A 23,886-nucleotide genomic window follows, 5' to 3' on the forward strand; every position below is an offset into this window, starting at 1 on the left:
ATGAATAAGTTACTGAGGTATTTAATGGAAAGAACTGGCACAAATTGTGTTTGACTGAGAAAGAGCAGAAGCAAAAGGCTTGTGTTCATATATATTGCCATTATTGATAAGAGAAAAGGAGAAGCTTTCCTCTTCAACATTGAACAAGCTACAATTTAACGCGCACATGCATTTCTGTCAAACGCAATACTACAGTTTGCAAAACACTAAAGATGTGCACATTCCCATTTCTTATTTCATTATCTTTCCCCTCAAAAAAATATTCCAGTGCAGTTAGTTCACATTGCTCTTTCCAAAATATCTTTTTTCTTCATTTTTCTAAGAAACTACCTTCAGGATAGAGCTTATTTTAGCTGTTTCTTGCCCTTCCCTATCTCTCTTTGAGTACTACTAGTCTTCACTCTGATAGAAATACTTGTATTTGTAAGCAACTTGTAGGCTTAAAGTCTTGGCCTTGCATAAACCTTGGTAGCTCAACAAACTTTCTAGCAATATCGTCCAATTTCATTGGCATTTAGATGGCCTTGTAAGCATAAGCTCTATAAATATGTTAGCACCAAAGTTTCACAAGATGCAGATCCAAATTTCACACACAGTTATCTTTATTTAGTGCTGTTGCAGCATTACAGTCTAGTAAAGTAATGTCAGGAGCAAAAGCTATAATCAAATGTGTGCACATACGTACACAAATCAGCAAAGTGACTCTTGCACCAAGTACAGACAGAAACAAGCAATTTCACATCTGCCACAAAGGCAGAACCAGAGCAACAAAGTGGTAATATTTAGATTCAGGTCTTACTTTTATTTGGAAACAGGTTAGTTCAATGGCATTAAAAGCAAACCAAAATGTTTCAGCATGGCATTCCTCTCCTTCTTTAGTATGTTTGAAGAAAAAGATGGCCAATTATTTAAATCAAGTATAGTTTTCATGAAACACGCCATAACAGAAAAAACCACCAACAGTTAGAGGATAGCAGAGGACTTGTGCCCCTGAATTATATGCACACTGTGACAGGGTACAAATGCACTATGTTTTTATAAAAATATATTCAACATCTAATGAACTACACTCTGAACTCTCCTAGGCCAACTTTGCAACAGAAACCGCGATTTTAAGTTCTTTCCACAGTATTTCTTCCACATTTGTTTGTGGACTAATTATTTTTCTGATAAAGAACAGTGACAGAATGAGTTATCCTTTTCATCTATACCCTCTCTTTACTTTTCTCTTTATTTTTATCCTTTTGATAAGTCATCCAGGAAATCCAATCTCATTAGACAGTGTTTTACAATTCCATGTTAAGAAATATATCCATTTCAACTTGAGATAGTATGTTGAAATTCACTTCACTTAACTATTTGCTTGGGAATTGGTCCAGGAGACGTAGTCAACTTAATGCAGTTTTACACTTGGCATAGAACAGATAAAATGCAAATAATTACTGAAATGTTGCCTTCATCCTGCGCAGTGTGTCTTGAATTTTTCAAGAATGCTTTTCTGCTGGTATCTGATGGAAGTTGGCACAGTTGTCAGCTGCCAAGGCAGAAATGTCTGCATCTTTAAAACGAGTTATTCTTTGTCTGAGGTAAGACTGCAGCTTGAAATCTGGTGTAAATGTATAGGGATTCTCTTGAAATGCATGAACTTGGCTCACAACTTTTGCAATATTCCTTGAAAGAAAATATGGGAAAAAAAGATTATTTTGTTTTGCTGCTGATAATAAAACTTTACATTCAAAGGCACAGAGCGTTCACTTCTATATCTGTCCCTTTAGTTAGATGTCAAAATGACTGCAATGATTTAAACCGCTAATGTGAAATGCTGTGTTTCCTCTTATTACCTCATTAGACCATATTCTGTTCTAAAAATTTAGGTGATATACATATAATTAAAATAGTTACCTAAGTTTAGTCCACTTGTGAGCTCCATTTGTCATCGTGAATCCTCCAGTTTCAAGCTGTTGGACATGCATAGCCAAAACATGGGCTGATGGAATTGTTGGATGTGTTTTGAACCTTTCTCCTTCCATCAAACATAAGCTGTCACTTTTTAAAAACACCTGGTTTAAAAATGTACACAAACAAATCTCAGGTTTAGTGTCACAGCAGGCTTTATAAGAAGGTCTCCATTTTATGTGTTCAGCACTACATATTTATTTGTAATGAATTTTAACTTTTGGCATTGCAGTTGAAGAAAACACTTTAAATTAATCTGGTGGCAGACATTTTAAAATACGGAACTAAAGAAAGTAACTTCAATCAAAAGATACCCCAAAAGAGAATTCTTGATGTTTCTAATTCACAGACAAAATTATATCTTAGAATTTTACTCTAGGTTTCAAAATCAGATAGATCAATGAGGGAATGCCTGTGATAAGAACAAACATTTAAGGTTGTTCAAAACAGATTAGAGTCACAAAACTCCTGCAGAAATCAAAAGAAAAAGTGTATATCCTAAATTGCTTTGAAATGTCTTTTTTTTTAGCCACATAGGATACATTTTTAAGAAAAATACGGAGATGAAAATTAATGTTAACTCTGGACTAAACAAGAGCTAACAGTCTTAAATCAAATTAAAATCTCCTTAGTAGCACAAAATAATCATTTTGGCTTTTATCCTGCAGAGGCACCCATGTAGGCAGATCTCATATCTTCTCCAACCCCCAAGGAGTATTTTACATTAAAGACTATACTATACCTCAACAGCCTTGAGTTCTTCCATTATTTCAGCTACTTTTGCAGGTAAAATTTTCCATGCCTTCCAATAAAACAAAATACAATTTTGTTATTCACATTACTCTCTGTATCAGAACAAGATTATGTTTAAACAAAATAGTTACAGGAAAGAGTCCCAAAATGTATCACTTACTGGTAACTGTCGAACAATAAGATTTTCCAAGCCTGCTAAGATTTGCATCGCAGTGGCAAAATTTCTTTGTTCATAGCAGGATTTTGCTATAAGAAGAAATTTTGATAACAAGCTCACCTGCAGCTGGAAAAAAATATTAAGATACACAATTTTTTTTAGAGCTCATGTGTGTTTGGAAGCTATCAAATTCAGTCAGTTGCTAGTAAAAAGCTTAATCCGGGTACCACTTTATTTTGGAATTAGAAAGTAGTTCTACTGATTTCGTGGGGATAAAGTACCCTTGCAAGTAGCGAGTGGTGCTAAGACTCACACCCAGTGCTTATCACCAGTAATTTCTTGATTCTATTGCTCTTGCAAGGCTGGAAAGAAGCACTAGAAGAAAACAGCAGAGAGAAAGCAAGGGACTAACACGACACTACTCACTGAAAATCATTCATATATAGTGTCTACTGAGTACCTTGAAAGGTTAGCAAAACATGCAGACTTTGTATGACCAACCAGTGCTGTACTGCCTGTCAGAAATATAAACTGTGAGCTATATATTGTGATTCTAGCAGATTATTTCTTCTCCCAGGATTTGTTAAAAACTATTTGAATTGTTCATTTCACATATATGTTTCTGAGAAATACTATAAATTGGGAAGCCAAATAAAAACCCAGAAGATAACCCAACAGAAAGAGTGATAAGGGAATTCAGAGGTTTGGTCTCTGATCCCTTGAATCCACAGAAACAACTGTGGATAGATGTAGACTCAGATTTTTCATAGTGATTAGAAAGGAATCATCTGGTAGCAGCCTAGTAGCCATTGAAACACAGATTTACTAAGATATTACTCCAGTAGTCAGTTCAGAAGTCAAAGCATAAATCAAGTTTAAGGAGTGACTTTCCGTTAAACTTTCCGTTAAACAAGAAGGTAGATAAGCGATGCACGCAGTTCTGAAATTTCAGTTAATCACAACAGTCAACAGCTGCTTGGTTTTGACAGAAATAGTAACTGGCCAGACAGAATTCTAATTACTCCTCGAATGTGCTACTACATAAATCTACAAAGTGACTGGAAATAAGAAAATTAGATGAGGAGGAGGAAAAAAGAGATGCACCTTCTTTCAGAATTTGTCATCAAAATTGTTGACTGTAGTAATATATCCCTCTGTCACTATTTTTTCTGTCACTGAGGTTTCCCTGTTAAAGTCTGACTTCTCTTATCCTTAGGCAACTAATTTCTTATATTCTATTAAGTTTTCAAACCTGCTACTACAAAACATCAAGCAGACCCTCCTAGTGACAATAAACCAAACTGCTGACAGTCCACTGACAGGGACAGAAAATAGGTAACAGTTTCATAACTAATAATATAATAAAACTATGACAAACCTTTGAAGTGTGACACGTTACAATTTCAGCAGCAACCCAGGTACTGATACTGTCTGCATTTCTTAATAACTGTAGAAGATACTGGTCTTGTACACACTTTGACAGAAACAAATTACAGACTTTAAGTGAAACTGCCTCAGTCGAAACAGCTCTATGAAAAGGGTGGGGAGAAAAAAAAAGGCAAAAATAAGTAATGCAGATACTGGATTTGTAAGGAAAAATGTCAATTTCTAACCATTTAAAATAACTTTGCAGTGTTTTCAATCTTGATTTTTAAAACTTTTTAAAAAGTACATGGTGAGATATGTTACTTATCTTAAACCTTAAAATTACTTATTAATAAATAAACAAATATCTTAAAATTACTAGATAAGCATATGTAATTACAAGATAAGCATGTGCAGCATACACTTCTGTATAAAAAGACACCTTCACACTTGTTCCTGAAAAAACAATTTGTTCAAGCGGAAAAACAGCTAACACACAAAATAACAGCGAGAATCCAAATGCAATAAAACCTGAAACCACATAAGAAACCGAGCCTGAAAGGGCATAAGGCTACATCTATGCTATTCAACAATGGGCCAGTGGCTGTTCTCTGGTCCCGACACCCAGCGGCACCACAAGTTCCTTTCCCCATGCCTCCACCCCAAATCAGTATAAACCAGCTGATCTTGCCTCTGACATTCAACAACTTATACAAGAAGATCTGATTTACATGGACCTTCCCCATTGTTAGCCTGAAAATTCTACTACATTTAGTATAATTAACAAGTACTAATCAGAAGCTAGCAGAATCCATTGGGTATGTAAGAACTAGACCTCAATCAATTATAATTAAGAGCCCATGTGGCTGGATGAAAATAATAATTACAGTTGAACAAATAATTTAAAATTTGTAATCACTCTATAGGAACTATAAGAAAATTCTTACGTATCTGTGAACATCAGCAGCTGTAACAGCACAAAATGAATAGTCACGGAGATTATACGTGGATATAGTTGCCAAGTAGCCTGCTTCAGAAACCATTACAATTTTCTCCCCACAAAATAAATCCTCCACAAGGCCCACAACATAAATTTTCCCTAATACTTTGGCGTGACTTACTTTAGATTTCAAGGAAATCACTTTGCATATGTGAGCTACCACACATATGTACACACATATGCAGCTACACACATATACATATATATAAAATCTCCTGAAGTTCAAAAACGCATGTAAAGATAATATCTACTCTGAGGAAAAACAGAAAGTATTTTAAAAGTTTCTCTCTTCCTGGATGTATTAAAGGTATAACATGAACTATTGTGCATCAACAGAATAGAGCGATGGTTAAAACAAGCAATGTACTTACTTTTGGGAAGCCACACATTTGTCTTTAACACCAAGTGCTCTTGAATTTAGAAAGTGTACTGGATGGCATTTATGAAATATTTCCTAAACAAAAAGAGCAAGATACATCCTGTTGTTAGAGCTAGCAATCCTTTTAAAATGCTAGAGGATAAAAATGACAGAAATTTCTTTTCTTCACAAAATTTATCACAGGCATCAGTGCCTATGAATCGAGTTAGCCATTCTAGATTTCACTGTAGAGACTTGGAGAAAAATGGAGTATTATAATTCCAAGCATTACGAAATAGTGAAAGCCCACTCAACTTGAAATAAGGTTGGAAAATAGTAAAGAAAAGAGGCTGACTATAAAGTAAGATGTGCATTATTGGTACTTCCAAGTGAACCCAGTCCTTTGTACCTGTTGCAGCAATGTCAGCTGACAACAAAGCTGTTGCACACTGTTTTCTGTTAAGAGATATGGTTCCACTTCATCTGCTTTAGCAAAGGAAACCGGGAATTCTTCTGTAAAATTGTGATAGCATGGCTTTGGCAAAACGGATGAAATAGTGTACAGTCGCTGTCTCTGATGATGGGCAATTGGTCCCATGCCTTTGGAAAGCTTCCAGTTGAAGTTCTGCGGACTAAAAAAGGCGGCCAATGTTATGTCTCCTGTTCTCTAAGGCCAACGTTACGTCTCCTATTGATCTAACCTTCTGGAACACCATGTCAGAGAAAGACCTTTGGAAATGCAAAACTCTTTAGCTAGTCTTCAAGCTTACCCAGAGAGGCATACACTAACTGGTTTCCCCATACTGCTACTTTAGGTTAATATGATATGCACAGTCAATGAGCCTGAGCAGGAAGCTTCTAGATCTAAACCAATCTGTATTTAAAACAAACTTTTATGTATTCAAGCCTGTCAACATAAAATAATTTATGTTCTGGAGTTTTATATTTTACCTCTTACTATCTCTGGCACTCTTTTTGCTTGGAATCAAACAGCCCTGTGAAACAGATACTACATATGAGTGAAAATGTATGAAAGCTCATACAAAGGCTATTGCTGCAATCAGAATTAAGGCATACATTATCGTTCTCTTTCCAGAGCACAGAGCACTTTCGCCAAATTCAAAAAAAATTAACATGAGGCCAAGTCAATGCCTTAAGATTATTCTTTACAACAACATTATCAGACTGAAAGGTAACTTGTTCTTTGGATTTTTTATTTTTTACAATTTTTGGTCAGGGCATGGATTTCCTCTGACCTTCACAGCTCTAGCGTGCAGTACTGTATATTCCAAATCATTATTCATTGACTTTGTTCAGCACAGACATCAAACTTTATTTTCAAACTTCTCCCCTGTATGACTTGCAATGAACGTCCTTCCAGAAGGTGAACTGTTGATCTCATTCTAGATCATGCTATTTTCCTGGGCATAATCTTGCAGTATTTCACTGTATGTTCAGTATGCCCTCTCTTCATTAACTCCACTGTTGTGATATCAACTGCTAATCACTGTGATACTAACTTCTAATCCTGATATTAACTTCTAATCACATACTGCTTGAAGTAACATTGCTCGTTTTTCCATTCTTTTCCCTTCTATCTTCTGGTATCATTGTGATGCAACATCAATAAAAGAAGTCTGCTTTTTCCCTATTCTTTTTGCCCTTTATTGATTGAATCTCTGATGTACCCCATAGAATTTTGCAACTTTATCAAGACGGTGATCCCAAATTCAATTTGCACAATATCAATACATTCAACTTTCATATGCCACTCCAGTTACTCTGTGAATAGGACTTTTTTCGGGCAAAGGCTATAGTATGTTCCAGGTTCTGGGGTTACTTTTCACTAGCATACTCTATAAATGAGTAAAGACAGACAAAAGTGCAGAAGAGTTTTTGCTACAAGCTTGAAATTCTAGAAGGAAACCTTGCCCCTCACTGTTTTCTTATACTTCTGGTCTTACAAATGAAGATGTATATGTAATAAAAAGTATCAATAATTGCCAAGGGGGAGAAAAGGTTTCCCAGTAACTATGAATCACCAGCTAGTATCAAGGGTGAAGTGTTTGACTCCTCTCAGAATTTGGTTTATCTGATCTATTATTACTGAAACAGTTGACAGGGCACAGTTAAGGCTTCAGATGAGCTTTCTAGTTGTACAACTGTTTAAACCATAGAAACTTTCAGCAGACAAAGCACAGGTATATACATTTTTACAGAATCAGGGTCCAGCTCCTAAACTGAATACTCTGTTTTTGTTTTGTTTTGTTTTTTGTGAGAAAATAATATATGGAAAAGGTGCTGAATATACTACGATCTAAAGAAACCACATACCTTCCTGGAAACATCTTCTGAGAGCTTTTTACACAACGAATGTAATGCTTTTCTGTCCTCCTCACCCTCCTCTTCACATTTGTCCATGCTGGAGCAATGATAAGCACTGCCACTTTTCCTGGCAGAAGAATCCTCAAGCAATGACAACAAGCGCTCACCATAGCCATTTAATGGAGCAATCTGTAAATGGAATATAGATTAATAGAATATTGAACTGAATTTCCCAGAAATTATAAGCAAGATACAAAATACTTATAAGACTTGAGTCAGTCCAAAATCAGCTGTACTGAACATAGCTGTCAAAGACAGCAAATTTTTTTTGTACTTTACTTTTATTTGTACTTAAGACAGATTTTATAATAGCAGTGTCTCATACACCATAACTGACTTCAACTGACCTTTCTTTTCTTAAAGCTTCCAGCAAAATTCTGTCTTACCTTGGAAGAAATAAACTCTTTCAGAGTATACAAAAGATCAGTATTTGTTGCAAAGTCTACACTGTAGCAGTCTTCAATCCAAGCCTGCAGGATGTAGAAACTGCGGTTACATATTTTGGTAAATGATGTGGAAGGGTCCAGACTTGCACTGGTGAGAAGAAAAAGGCACTTATTGTACCAAAATTGATACCTTATTACAATTAAAAATAAATGTTGAAAAAACTGCAGATACTATATGGTTTTGACCGTACAATTAAATGCTTACGTTTCACATCTCTACAGTCTGTGACTCTACGGAAACAAAACTGTGGTTGTGTTTATGATCCAATATCGAACAATTGGCTAAAGCAAGATTCACAGAATTTAGAAGAAAACATTAAGAAAGCATACTGCCAAATATAGCACTTGCTCTAATTTCACTCTCACTTGCCAAGCCAGTCTTATAAAAACAACCATCAAAAACTAAAGTTCATTAAGTAGCTCTTTTCAGAAGCAGCTCTTTGCCATTAGAGGAAAAGCCAATTGTACTTTGATAATATTTTTCACAGGAAGTTACTGTACCTGGATAAAGTGCTGCTGATTCTTTCAAGAAGAGACTGCAAAAACTCTTCTTGTGTGCAGAAATAACGAAAAGTGTAGAGAAACTGCTGTACGTAACCTTCCAAAAATGCATTTCTGTGAAGCACAAGAGAAAACTTCAGACAAGCAAGAACATGATTTCTTCTTGCAGTAGAGTACAGCAACAATAAAAATCCTCAAAACACCAGGAACTGGCAGGGATTTCAAATTCACAAGCTCTACAGGAAATTCTGATTCATTTTTATTTCATTTTTACACATCAATGCTTTGGAGAAAAATGAGAAATATTGAGATTGCCAACAGCAGAAGTATAATTTCTGTTTAATAAAAAAGTTAATAAAGAGATTAGAGTTTTATGAAGAACCTCTCTGACATTTCTATTATCTTCAAAATTTACTTTCTAATATTAGTACTGAAGAACACATTTAATTTTCTTGTTTCTGTCATCTCATTTGATGCTGCTGCAGATTTTTACAGTAAAAGCATAAAAAGTAGATGCTTTGATAAAGAAAATGAGATTTTTCTTGTAGCAGTAATTAGAATAGCAGCTGCTTTAATGATAAAACTATACTTACACATTATATATGAGTGTATTTTATTTATATATATTTATATACATGTACACAAGATACTAAGCTGAGCTAATTGTCATGTCTACTTGACAGCTTACTGCAAACTGCTGAATGGTGAAGCTCTGATTCCAAGGCATTTTGTTTGCTCTGACCCAGGAAGGGCAGCACGCAGGATAAGTAACTCGGTCTAAGGGTCAGGACGAGTCAGGGGTAAAAGCTTATGTTGCTTCCTATCACCTGCCTCTGCCGCTTAAAACGCTCCATTTCATTTTGCGCTTTTTGGAAACTGAATCCTTGTATCTTTGACTGTTCAAACCAGATGAAACTGTGACTTACAAATCACCTGGGAGTGTCTTTTGTATTTAGAGCCCGACAGTGGCGCAAGGCTGATGGAGCCGTCCCATCTCTCAGGCTGTTCCCCTCCCTCCTACGGTCACTCCCAGGGTACCTTGGAACGACACCCCCTCGTCCCAACTGAGCGTTAAAGGACATCTTTGTCCCCCTCTACAGCCCTGAGAAAAGCATATGTCTTGATCAGTCTCAAGGACTGAGTCCATAATTTGTAAAGCAGAACCTGTGTTTTCACCTCCAGACCCTATGTAATAGGAATTATCAAATTATATGTTCTGAAGAATTGCTACCTGCTAGCAGTAACGTAAAGCCATGATTCCATGGCAACTATCAGAGCTAAACTTCAAATAAGGAAAGGATTAAAAAGTTTAAAGTTATTAATTTTTGATTTATTATCAACTGCTCCAGTTTAAGATCAAATCCAAACTTGGTGGTTCAGCTTATTTCTTAGACTGCCTTTTGCCATTCCCATGCCCATTTCTGCACAGGAACAGTAAGCTTGATATACAAAGGAGAGTTCATGCGATCTTGAATATTTAAGATCTATTGTAGAAACTGTTTTTTTAAAACTAATAACAACACCCTGCTTCACTCCCAACTAAGGATGTGCAAAATATACTATACCTAGAATATAAATAAGCCATTAAATCAAGTGGTGTTCCAGCCTGCAAATCTCTTATTCCATTTTGATTATTGCATTGGTGTTTCACTGTATTATAGTAAACAAGCAACGATGGCTCTTCAGTAGGTGCCACATCCAACGTGTCAGTTCTGCTGTTGTGAACGACTGTGGGAAGCACACAGGACTCCACACCCCACTGCTCCGCATACATGATCTGCTCAAAGACCCAAAGCAATGCAAAAATAAAACGTACAAAAACAAAGAGGAAAATCCACAGAAAATGCAGTCAATTCAACCTAAAGTCAAACACATTTATTTAAACAATTGCTTTTTTTTAAACAATACTGGACAGCTATTACATTTATTCCAATCATTCTTTTAAATTTTACCTAATTTAGCTCTTGTCGAAACATTCCACATTTCACATGCTGACTTGAAGGGCCAGCTACACTGATGCAGTATTGGAATGACACATGAAACCAAAGCAAAACAACATCTGACTTGCCTGCATGTACTTCTTCACCAGTTCAAGAAACTGCACCTTTGATTTCATTTCCTGTAGCTGTCCTTTCAGTTTGGGCAACATCGATTTGATTTCAGAACCTTTGCATGTAAAAATACACACAGCATAAAAACATCAATGATTTGATGTATATGGAAGTTTCCTTAAATGATGTGATATCCCATTTCATTACTAGCAGGTTGCTGTAATATTACCTTTGTTTCTTCTTTCTTTCTGCAATAGCTTCTGATAAAACTTTATGGTCTTTCTATAATTTTTTGTCTCTATCATTAGCAATTGTTCCAGTTCCTGTGTAAAGACGAAAAAGATTCTGATCATAATGGTAAATGCTTTTCCCGCAAAGTTTCAGTAAGAAACAGAAGCTACCTAAGAGTTATTTTGCATGAGAAAGAATATCCAAACAGTAACAATATGATGATAGCGAGGAAGAACAGCCTTTCACAGCTATGCTGTGCAGGATGGCTACAGCAAGCATCCTCTGCCCCCCAAAACATTACTGGAGTTACAGTTTTACAACTTCTGAACTGGAGCTGGTTTGTGTGTGATGAGAGTACATTCGAGTTTGTCTAAATCCATTTCTGTAAATATGTCTTGACATGTAATTGCACTTATCTGGTTGTTTTCAAGAGCATTTTCTTAAAATGACACTCCAAAGTCCTCCAAAACTAAAAGCAATAGGCTCTGAAATCAGAGCCCACCCCAGAAATGCTCTGTTAAGCAGCTGACCTAGATCTGCTGCAAGCACTGAATGTCTGACTTAAAGCAGTGGTTTCCAAACCAGTCTGTAGGCTCTGGTTTTCAGTCAATGTGCAGGTTCACTGGTCAGGCTTCAGCATGGCTAAACAACTAAACATGGTTTCAGGCATGTGATAGGTCTTTTTGTCTCATGATTATATGTGAGAATGAATTTTTGGGAACTACTGCTGCTGGACTCGAGTAGTGAGACTACATTTTTCTTACTGATTCCAAGGATTGCTGTCATCTTTCATGCCAGAATTAACTTATGATCATATGAGAAAGACTATGAAATACATTTTGGGGTGCTAACAATTTTTGTAAATGCATTAGTATTTTCATGTATTTATCTAAATTACATTTTCATGACTCTCCCCCCCCCCAAAAAAGCTCTGTATGCACTTATTCTCTTGATATTGAGTATAACTTCAGAACAGAAGAAAATATAGCAAAGTCAGAAGCAGTTAGTCATCATTAAGAACACATGCTTTCTAGATGAAAACTTTGAAGTGTTACAAAAGTTCCCACTAGACTGCTCATTTTGCTGTTCAGGAAGTGATACATGCCAGGTTTACATTATACTACACAACCAGGTCAAAAGTCAGGCAGGAGACCTGCTGTATAAAGGATATATCAATTTTGAAGTTCAGTTTATATGTTTTATATTTATGCATTTTATACAATAGAAAAACTAAATTTCTCTTGAGCTATGTAACTTTTAAACAGTGGATAGAGACAGACGTATACCCTGCTTAGCACAATAATATCATTTTTAATGTAAACATTTATATTTGTTTGTGTATCCAAGTTTTCATTGTTTTTCCAGTCAATGAAAGTGGGCCGTCCATACTAGGGTCAGCTTCTGATCTGGGATAATAGTTTCTGATAAGTAGCTGCCCTTGTAAAACATAAAGGGACATTGCATTTGAGTTTGTTTTCCCAGCAAAATAGAAAGTAGAAACTGATAAAGCTGAATGTCAAATGCCAATTGCTAGACGATTTTTGAATCGCATGCAATAATATTTGGATAAAAACTGGGATTCTGTTGAATTCCAAGTATTTTAAAATTAACTGTTCAGAAACTAAGTGAGTAAAACAAACAGATTAGATTCCCCCCCCCCCCCCCTCAGTTTTCATAGCTAAATGCGGATGAGACATTCAGGGGTACGTGGAAGTCTAACAAATCCCAAATCTATTGGGACTTTTAGAAGGGTCTGCTCCTAGGCATTCAAATAAAATGAGGTTCACAGGAACCAAAAACAGTCAATTCAGTAATTACATCCAGTAGTGCTTTTATGTATTAAAAGAAGTTTTAAATAGTATTTAAAAACCAGAATGCACTATGAAAATCGACCCTATATAATTTTTTCCCATCACATACACACTTAGCAATTGAGTTCCAAATAGGAGAGTGAAATGCACACTTTCCATATGTATTCTCATTGCAGAATGCCTTTCCCTTAAGCAGCGTATAACAGGTAAACAAGCTGCTGAATAAATAAGTATGAAAAGACAAAACACACTTGATTGTACCTCTTTTAAAGTAAGTTGTATGTAAAGATGAAAAAATTAGCAGTGCAATTAAGAGATCATGGAAAAAAGAAATGACAGCAGAAAAAAAAGGCTACCCCATGATTAGAACATGATATACTGAAATAAAACCTGCAAAGAGCTACCAGAGGGAAAAAAAAACTAAACTAAAAAACACACCTATCTAGAGATTCATTAGGAAACAAGGGTATTGGAACATAATGTGTACTGTGGTTTTTCAAAGTGGTGGCTTTTGTATTTGGGCCCTAAGCTAACTACCAGCGACCTAGTTATGTGAAACAACATTTTAAATGGAATAAATTCACTCAGTGCAGCAGATAGAACTCCCATAAGCAGAATAATCAAAAAACACATGGCTCAGAGCTAAAATATCAAACAACAGATTGGTAAATAGGTTAACTTTTGATGGCATGGACTTACTAGAAATTAATTTGAGTTTGAGCAAAAACCTGTCACTGAGGGGTGCGTTTTTGACAGAAGCTCAAAAGGTTTAACAACACAGTTCACATTAGCAGCAAGAATCACACAACTTAAACCCTGTGGATTTTTAAAACTTATTATATAGTCATCACATACAGACTAGTGAAAGCTCAGAAAAGTTATTATCTAGATTATAAATTGGAAACAGCTTGCTTTCGCTTAAGATTCATTTTTATTTCATCAGTGGAAGTGAAAACAAATTGATTAAGAGAATATAATCACAGGAAGGGAATCAGAAAAAATGGCCATTTCCTGATGTTTGGCATCTAATGGATACGTTAAGAAGCGTCTTGTCCCCTAAATAACTCTGGGCGAGTAGTAGAAGATAGATGCCTTCCCAGTCTATTCTACATCATCATCTTCCATAGACCATTCAGGTCTAGCATAAATCGAATTCTTGATGAAGCAGTATGTGCAATGTTATGGGATTAGATCCTGCTTCCTCTGAAGTATATTTTGCTCCTCAAGACACTTTTCTACAGCATGTCCCTTCGCCCGGGGAACAAAGGAACGGCAGAATCACTTGTTTACTTGGGAAAAGTGATGATTCCAAGTTGCCCTTAAAGCACCGGTGTTTACATGCTGAAGGGCAGCTCCCTGCACGGATCCAGAATACTGGGGAAGAGGGATGGGACAGGGAAGAGCGTGAGCAGAACGTGCTGCGTGTTCACTACGAACCTCCTGGTCACAGGCTGGGGGCAGAGAAGTTGGGTGGAGACTCTGCAAAGGGACTTACAAGCCCTGGAGGGAAGAGCTGAAAGCCAGCGCAGGCAAAGAGGAAGAGGACAGAGGCTAAGGGCGAAGGCTTGGTGCCGCAAGAGAAGTGAAAGCGGGCTGATCAGAGCACAGAAAAACCCTTATTGTGAGGGCAGCCCTGTACGTGCCCCTGGAGAGAGGGCAGCCCTGGCGGCTGCCTTCCCCTCCTGCTTTGCTGCAAGGGCTGGAAGGCTTTGTGTCTGCAGGATGCGTGCCATAAGCGGGAGCTGAACCTGCTATTACTTAGCACAACACACAGAATATATGTTTCTGTGCAAATTAATTTTCCTTTTGCAGTGCATTAATAATACAGCGTACAAGTGAATTTAGTCTTCTCTTAATCTCTGAAGAAGATAGTGGAATATAAACTGAATTTAATGACATAATTGAAGATGATAGTTTATAATGGTATTCTTTTTAACTTGTACACAGAGTGACCTGATGCATTAGGAAGGCTTTTTATGTAAGATATGAGGCTTCTATTTCTACAAATAATTATTTTATTCCTGTTTGTCCATCTGGCCTCATGTGCAGTCCAGATCACATACACTAGTTCTGCATTACTGAAACAGAATAAGATCAGGGTCTAATTCTTGTCCATCTACTAAGATTTCATACTAATTATAACCATCTGATTTTACTAGTCATATATGTGTAATACATATATATATACATACATGTATATTTATATACCTATATATTTAACAAACAAGAAACAAAGATTAGTTCATCTACCCTCAGTAGTGAGAAGAGTACGCACTTTTTTCAGGTGCTGCAATGTATTTTCTGTTGCTATGAACTGATTACTGAATGATCTGCATTTAGTATCAACAGTAATCTCCCTCAGTGGAATGCATGGGGCACAAAGACTATAATTTTCTACAGACATATCTCATGACTGTTCCCCCTGCCCCCAACCCCTTGCATGGTTGTTGGGTTAGCCAAGTTCTTGCACATTAGTGCAAATAGTAGCAATATATAATAGCATACATTAATTTTGCAAGCAGATTCCAGAGCCAACACTCTAAACACCTTAAATCTTGCTTCATTTTTGTTGTACATCTGCTAGTTCAATAGGGAAAAACAATTGCCAAGTACTCAGAAGAAAAGATCATTTATCCTTTTGAATCAAGCTAAGTTGGTGAGAGGTCTGTAAAATCTCAGAGTAAGACGACTACTTGTTAGAAAAATCTAATTAGATGCTTATAAAAGCTCCTTACTCTTGAAAATCAGTTCTGCAGACAAGAGTCAGTCCCTTGAATAAGGGAGATTATATGCAAGTCCATTTTTCTCTAGCTGGCATACTTACACAGTGTTAAACAACCCTATAGGATTAAAAATGTGAATACTTGAGTAGATGTAAATTTTTAGAGCAACAGTCCTGAAAGCTTTTTTTCATTTTATTTTTACACAAACCAAGAGTAGGTCACGTTTCTCACGCTGTTTTCTCCTATGTGCCAACACCTGGACATTAAGGAGCAAAAGAGAGGCTGAACGTCCTTAATGAATCAGGCTTTAACTTGCTTGACAGAAAAATACAGTGATGGTTTTTATTGCAAATTGTAGTGAGGTCACATCGTTTCACAGACGATGGATGTGAATAGATCCACTGAGATTTAAACAGACTATCTAGAGATGAAGAAGTCCAGATCTTATTTTCAACTGTCCAGGTCTACTATGTTATGCTCATTTAAATATAAAGCAACAAATTCAACCAATTTCATAGTAAGTAAATCTGCAAAAGCAGTACAACTTTTGCTTCATCTTTATTAAATATTTATCCAGCTGAAAAATTACTGATAACACCAACCAAATAATTAACCACTCTCAGGGACACAAAAAGATTTCAGGTATCCCTACACTAATAGGTATTCCAATACTAACCCACTTACTTCAATTTCATTGTCTCCTTCCATGAACCAGCTCCAACTACATAGGTTTCTACAGTTTCATATATATCCTTACCGCTGCTTTGGACTTAACATATTTATGAACTGAAGCTTGTTACAGACAGATGCACAAATGTAAAAATTAAGTAAATGTGATCAATGTGATCTTTAAGGGCATGGAAGATCTTGCTAATCTAAAATAAACTCCTCCCACCCCAACCCCCAAACTGTTTAAAAGGCACAAGGCCACCCTCTTGATGATGATTAGTGGTCTCCAAGATCTGAGAGCTAATGGCCATTCTGCTGACAAGGGTGAGAAGCTTCAGGGAATTCACTGTGACCAAGGGAAAGGGCTCAGTGCATACGGAGGGCAGAACCTTTTGAGAGCCTGGGCTATACACCAGTCATAGCCAGCCTCAGCTCTTTTTCATAATATTACCACCACAGCTTTGGTGCATACCGCAGGTGGTGCTTTTCCACTCAGCTTCGGGAAGAAAAGACAGGTTGTAGTTCAATGATATCAATTTTATGTCAGTGCTCTTCGTTCCAGAATACTATCCCTACCCTGCTTTATCCCTAAGACACAACACATTTCAGTAGGAAAGCATTTTAGAGTCAGTATTTAACAGAAGAAAGAGGGGTTCAACTGACTATAACACAACAGATATTATCATACTTTTAACCAGTAAGTAAAGAGGTATCTTAATGATTTTAAATCAATGTACTCACCACTTTCTTAGCATCTATATTTTGTGACTCACTTGATTTCTGCTTTCCAAGGTTTTTCACGTAACTATGAACTTCGGAACCAAAACAGTCAGCTCCATAAAATGCACTGCTCCAACCAGGATTACAGCTGTGAAAGTCAGGTAGGTTGGGAGACGCAAGGTAGCTGTTTTCAGCTGTCTTTATCATGCTCTCTTCCCCTGGCTCCATATTTTCTTCTGCAAAGCCTGTACCAACACAACAGTCATTGCTTTGTAAACACTGTCCCTCTTTTTCTATAAGAATAGTATTCTGCAGCCTGAATTCTTTTTCACAGTTATGTGCAGGTGACTCGTCCAAGTCCTTTTCGTCTGGTGATGTATTCATCACAGGCTCAGCCTTCATGTCAAAGGTTGCTTCCACTTCTCCTAAAGAGGGTGAGGGGTGGAGTCAAAGGAATAATGGTCACATGTTTTGATGTATGCTTTGTTAAACTTAAATGCCACACATACAAAATACAATTGTGAGACTGTCTGTGCCCTCTAACAGTGTTATAGGTGTGCTACTCCACTTTAAAATGTCAATTGCTATGACAACAATATCTTTCATGTTCCCTTTATGCTTATTTTGGCTCTGTGCTTTCTTTTTCTCAGCTATACCTTGTAAAATGGTAAAGGTTAAAGAAACTGCAAAACTATTAAGTTTTGGTCAATAAGTTTTTGAAAAATACAAAATATGTTCTGAATACGTACAAAAAGCATTTAAACAAAGTATAGTACAGAAGCTTCAGAACAAAATTAAACATGTCAAACCTGTACACACATCATTAAAAAACTTAGCTCTTCAGATTTTTTCATCCATAAACCTTGAAGCTCTTTACTTCATATATAGAGAGCAAGAGTATTTGTTGCAGCCAAAGGACACACACATGTTACTGTTGAACATTCTACTCCTACAGGACCAGTTCCCTTGAGCTATGATGGGACTTCTCTGAAGTTATAACAGCTACTATCAGTCCTAAGGGATTGCGGTGACAGTCAAAGGTTGGCACGATGCAGACAGGAGCCACCTGCCAGAAGTCTGCCTTTTCACTTGAGCAATCCCCCAGGGCTTAGATATGCCAGCCTTAGAGTTAAATGGACCTGAGTTACTGGTGCAAAGAAGTCACATACCCCATGGGAAGGCCTCGCTCTACACTTGCAATCATTCTAAGCAGAAATAAAAATTGTAACATAGCGTGACAGCAGCCAAGTGCAAGCTCACAAATTTAAGTTTTGCCATAACACCCAATCCAACTTTACTCAAAACAGAGAAGTAACCTAGTTTAAAAACAGATGGACTTCTATGTGCTTTATGTACAAATGCATGAAAATGTGCAAGAAAGGAGATTCAGGACTACAGAAACAAGTGAAATTTCTGTAACTTTAGACTACGAAACAGCTTGTACAAGCTCTGTACAATCCCTTTCCCAGAATTTGTAAATAATTTAGTTGACAATCCCTACTTTTATTTTAATATATTTTTTATTTTACTGCCTGGCTTTGCTTAAATTCTGGTAAGTGAAAAAAGAAGGACCAGGTATGCTAAATGTTAGTGAGTCACCTCTCAGTCTATCCTCACCTGATTCAGTAATGCCTAAGGAGTCAAGCATTTTCTAAAGCTCTCCTCTCTCGCTAAGCTTGCTACGCTGTATGGAGCTGATTCAGTAAGGCTGACCTCTTCCCCCCTCTCTCCGTTAAAGCATGCCACTAGAACATCTACTGGGTGAACACAAGAAAAAAACACATGTAGCAAGTAGGATTTCATGACTTTTTCAACAGTCGCATGTTGCTTTAGAAGCAGGCATCCCACTCAATGACATTTGGTCAGATATATAAGCTTCAAATAAAAAACAATTCCACAAGGCATCAACAATGTTCAGATACTCTGTCATAAGCTCTGAGGTGAATGTTTTTCTGAAGGCACACTGCAAGTGCCAATCTCTCCAAACTTGAGTCACTGGTGGATTCTCAGCACACACAAAGATCTAGAAACACAAAGTCCCTTCTCACCCTCCATCTGATTGCTGCTTGCCAAAAAGCTGTCAGATTGCTTCAGCTCCTGGAATACACTGCCACATTTTGAATCACCTGCCTCAGTTATGCTGAAAATACAAGAGGATGGGGAAAACTTAATGTTTCATATCCTTACATATTTACATCAGGATAAAATGAGATCTTACGAATAATGCTAGCATCTACATGAAGGACTTCACTGCATTTATCTAACTCCTGACGTTTGTATGCACAATTTCAGTTGTTAATTTACAGGAAAAATGTTCAAATTCTTATTGACATTAAGGCACACTGAGCAAGGTGCAGAGATTTTCCTTTACAACACTTAGCAAAATTTCAACAAAAATATCAGAACACACATAAACAGAAGGCATAACTCCAGGCATAACTTAGACTGCAAATTATTGCAATGGGTTTTTCATTCAGGATTCAGTCTCTGGATAACAGTCTGACTCTAAGTTGTCCCTAACAAGAATATGATAGTTTTGAGTTAAAGAACATAACAATTAAGAATTGCTGTATTCTGCAGATGAATGGGAAAACAGTATCTCAGTGATATTCTGAGGCAGTTCTTAACTGTGATCTAAAAGCTAGACCTGTATTTTTTTAGTGGTTAATAAATGATGATTTCCTTTTTTCTCCCAGTTTCAAAGATTTTACATCCTAAGAAAACTTCATATAGATGGTGACCTCTTCAGATGTCTCAGTAATTCAGCTGCAATAGCTCAACCTTCTCCTGCCAAAACATTCAACTCTGGGAATTAAGAACCTAACCTCTCACCAGTTTTCAATGGTTCCTTAAAACTCCCAACCCTAACGAGTAATGGGCCAGTATGTGAGGACCTTATATCTGGAGGTCATACTCCGTTCCCCCTGAAACATGCTGCTCACATGAAACACCTCTAATACTGAAGTTCTCCTGGACTGCATGTACTAAGCTGCTTTGTCAAAACTTCCAGCCTATAGTTCAGGACCACACAGACAAAGAAAACATACATAATTTCTGCATATGCATTCACTACTGCTTACAATAGTTTTTGGTAAGATGTTTTTAAAAGTGTGTTACATTTGGAGGCTGCAATAAAACAAGTACAGTCTTTATTGTTTTTCAAGGTAAATATGTCACTGAAAATGAAACAGTAAAAATGTGAATTTAATTAAGGTGGTGTTTTCTCACTTAACATGTTCCTCCTCACAATTTTTGTAGGTAGCAATAGGTCAAACTAAGGTAGTAAAGTAAAAGGCACTTCTAGCAAAGCTAAATTAATTTTCTTGTTCTAAGGTGTCATTAGAATGAAAAGGATGCATCAAGGCAACTTTACTTTTAAATTAAGGAGAATTTGAGCCAACGCATAAAAAAACAGGAACCCAAACAGAATAAGCAAGTTGAACAGTAAAAACAATATATTTCAGTTCTGATTAAATGGCCTTTCTCTAACACGAGTATGAAGCTCTCCATCAATAGTTACGAACAGTATTTGATCGGAATTAGATCTCCATTATTCACCTACCCTAGGGCAGAGATACAGACAAGCTTTATACAAAGTATTTCCTGCTAATTCATTAAGTACTATTTGCTATGGGGGAAGCCAAGAAGTATCTGATCGAATGGAAAATTAACAGTTGACAGGAAACAAGTAAAGACACCTGAAGAGAAGCAGCATATCCTTTCCTGCTGCTAGTAATAGGCAAGCTCTTAAAATTTTGGAAATAGAAAAAACATCAAGCCAAACTGTAAGAAGGAAAAAGCTGAAAAAATACCTACCACAAATGTGAAGCTCTTTCTCCATTTACAACCTGGTAGAGATTCTCCAGTAATTTTTCATCCCAGTACAGGTCACAAAATTTCTCACAAATTGCAGCAGAGAACATACCAAACTTAATTTCCTTTAAGGTTAAAATAAAGTTACCTTATTAAAAAAAAAAAAAAAAAAAAAAGAGTGAGTGATAGAAAGAGAAACAGAAAGAACACATTACTAATAACATTCTTTTATATCAATGATATAATATATATAAGAAAACATACATACCCATATTAATAACTTCAACTCCATTCTCAAGATAGCCATCAAACGCAAACTCCTCTTGTATAAGATGAACTACTTTCTGTAATAAAGTGTCACTTGTTCTGTTCTGCTGGGACAAGGCTTCTACATCAAGGAGATAGGAAGTGTTTTGATTCACTGAGGTACACAGTGCATGTCCTTGCTCAGTGAAAACACTGTCTAAACTGGTAGTACACTCAGGATCTTGGCAGTTGGTTTTATTAATTTGGTTACTTTTTTCAGACTTGTTCTGTGTATTAGTGATTTCACAGTTTTGCACTTCATGAAGGGAGGCATCGTCTTCTGTTTATGTGCTCATTTTATAACTTGCAATAGTACTCGAAAGTAGCACTGGCAAACTATGACAGCAGTCATAAGCAATTCTTGAACGAAGAGGTTTATTTGGTATTTGCTCTGATACAGCTAAATGTACTGGTACAAACGTTAAAACTCTTTTCTCTGTGTCCTGTTTGAGAATGATGTTATTTATATGAAGAGTATTGGAAGATGCAGGAAAAGCCAAGGAGCTTGAAGAAACTTCAGATAAAATGTTCTTTTCTTGTAAAAGATGTGAGGAATCAGACTGTGATGGTAATGTAACCGTAGAAATAACCAAGTTGCCAGACTTTTGCTCTTCTGAAGATATTTGGGATGAGTAGGCTGGCATTTGTAAATGACACTCAGGTATTTCAGGTGCAGTTTCAACAACAGCTGGGTCCTCGGTACCATGACCATTTGTGTCTCCTTCATATACTTCATATACTGATCTGTTGTGGTCCATGTGTTTTTCTTCTCTTATCTCTTTCTTGCATTGCACAGAAGTTGGTTTGTGAACCTCTCTGAAAAGGAGCAAAGTATTTTTGAGGACAAATTCAGTAGATTTAATAACAAACTTTTAACTTATTTTGCAGTAGGATATACTAACTTTATTATATTTGCATTTTGTTGCAAAATAATAGGCTTAAAGTGAGTTGCGGGAGAGGTGAACGCAACAGGTAGTGTAGTCTTCTCACAATTTAGAGAAATCTGGCATGGTACTGGTCCTTTAACTGCTATAAGCTTACTTTCACCGGTAATAGGCACAAATCCTGAAAACAGAAAGAGAATTAGATGAAAGATGAACAATATGTACAATATAAAGGCAATGGAGAAAGAAAAAAACCTGTGTACCTGACTGAGAAAATCTCACCCAGGGAATTGATTTAGAGAATACTGAAACAAAGGAAGTCTCAGAGAATCTGACTGCTTACCTAGACTTGACTCTGAAGGGTCCATTTCATGTCTTTCATTTTTAAGTCCAAAAGGAACATGATCTTGAGAAGAGATTACTTCTTCCTTGGAAGCCTAGCAATAAAAAATGAAGTCCAAACTCAATCTATCAGGGTTTTTTTTCTTTAAACTCTGCTCAGCACATTACTTCAAAAAACTATAAACCTAGAATATTAAGATTTTGAACTTCTGTAACCTGCAAAGTAACAATCTAGTCACACCTCAGTGGAGAATTAAAAAGACTGCTACACAAAACTCTAAGGATTGGTAGAACTGTTTGTAAATCTTGATAATTCACTGCATAATTTTCATAACCATAATTTTGAGGCAATTCATAGTGTTGAACAAAGTCAATTCCCCAGACCAACTGAACAGTGTTGTGTGTCCTACACATGGATATGAAACATAAACAGAACACAGCAACTTCATATTAACGCTTTCCATTCTTTGATTAGAGGGATGTAAGTGAAGGAGAGATCATGAAACTAAGTCACCGGCTCGCCTTATTTCTGGGCTCTCATCCATGCAGGTTGTGGAGTACAGGTGTCATAACCTAGCGAGTGACCACTCCAACAGGGAGAGATAGATATTCTGCTGCCTCTCAGGAACTACAAATATTTTTCTTCATAAAAATTCACTGGCCCACTGTAACAGCTACATCAAAAGTGTGACAAAATTGTTATCTTTTAATTAACTGTAGATTATTACATTAAAAAGCTTTTGCATCCTGGCCCTAATTCCTGACTAAGTAATACTTGCGAAGTGCAACCACATCATTTCAAGGCTTACTAACTTTCAGGCTCTTTTACATATGCAGAGCAAACTTAAATATAGATGGTAAAATACATATCTAAGAGTAGACATTAAAAAATCAGACTTCTAAAATCAGAATATAATTTTCACGTCTCCTTTACATTACTGCAAGGAATTAAAAATATATATTTGTTGTGTGTGTCACTATATAATTAAGCATATTATATATTATGTGTATATATAAACACACATACATATAATTCTTAGTATTATATAAATATTTTACTGTTAATAATGTTTTCATAAGAGCAGTACTTAAAGAGTACTTAAATTTTTTAAAAAAATTAGAACAAACTTAATTACACTTGCAAGGATCAAAAATCTTACTAGAACATATTTTACAGAAATAAGTGGAAAAAAATGCAGCAAATTAAGAAAAAAAAGAGGGAGGGGCACTCTTACCTTAAAGACAGATTTGCTCAACAATGCCAGAATTTTTTTGCTGTTTATACCTCAATCAAGTAAATAACAACTGCATGTCTAAAAACATAAAAACCATAATTTTCAATTAGTAAACAAATTTTCAATTAAGCGAGCTACTCTTGGAGAAGGACAAAGTCACGATAAATAGTCAGTCAAAGT

The 23,886-nt window shown here is 36.4% G+C and overlaps 1 pseudogene; it reads right to left on the bottom strand.

The window, feature by feature from the left end:
• On the bottom strand, positions 1 to 23,784 carry LOC135324093 (kinase non-catalytic C-lobe domain-containing protein 1-like; annotated as a pseudogene).
• Between the last annotated feature and the right edge of the window lie 102 nt (positions 23,785 to 23,886).

The sequence above is a fragment of the Dromaius novaehollandiae genome, chromosome 31 (assembly GCF_036370855.1).
Source record: "Dromaius novaehollandiae isolate bDroNov1 chromosome 31, bDroNov1.hap1, whole genome shotgun sequence".
Lineage (NCBI taxonomy): Eukaryota > Metazoa > Chordata > Aves > Casuariiformes > Dromaiidae > Dromaius > Dromaius novaehollandiae.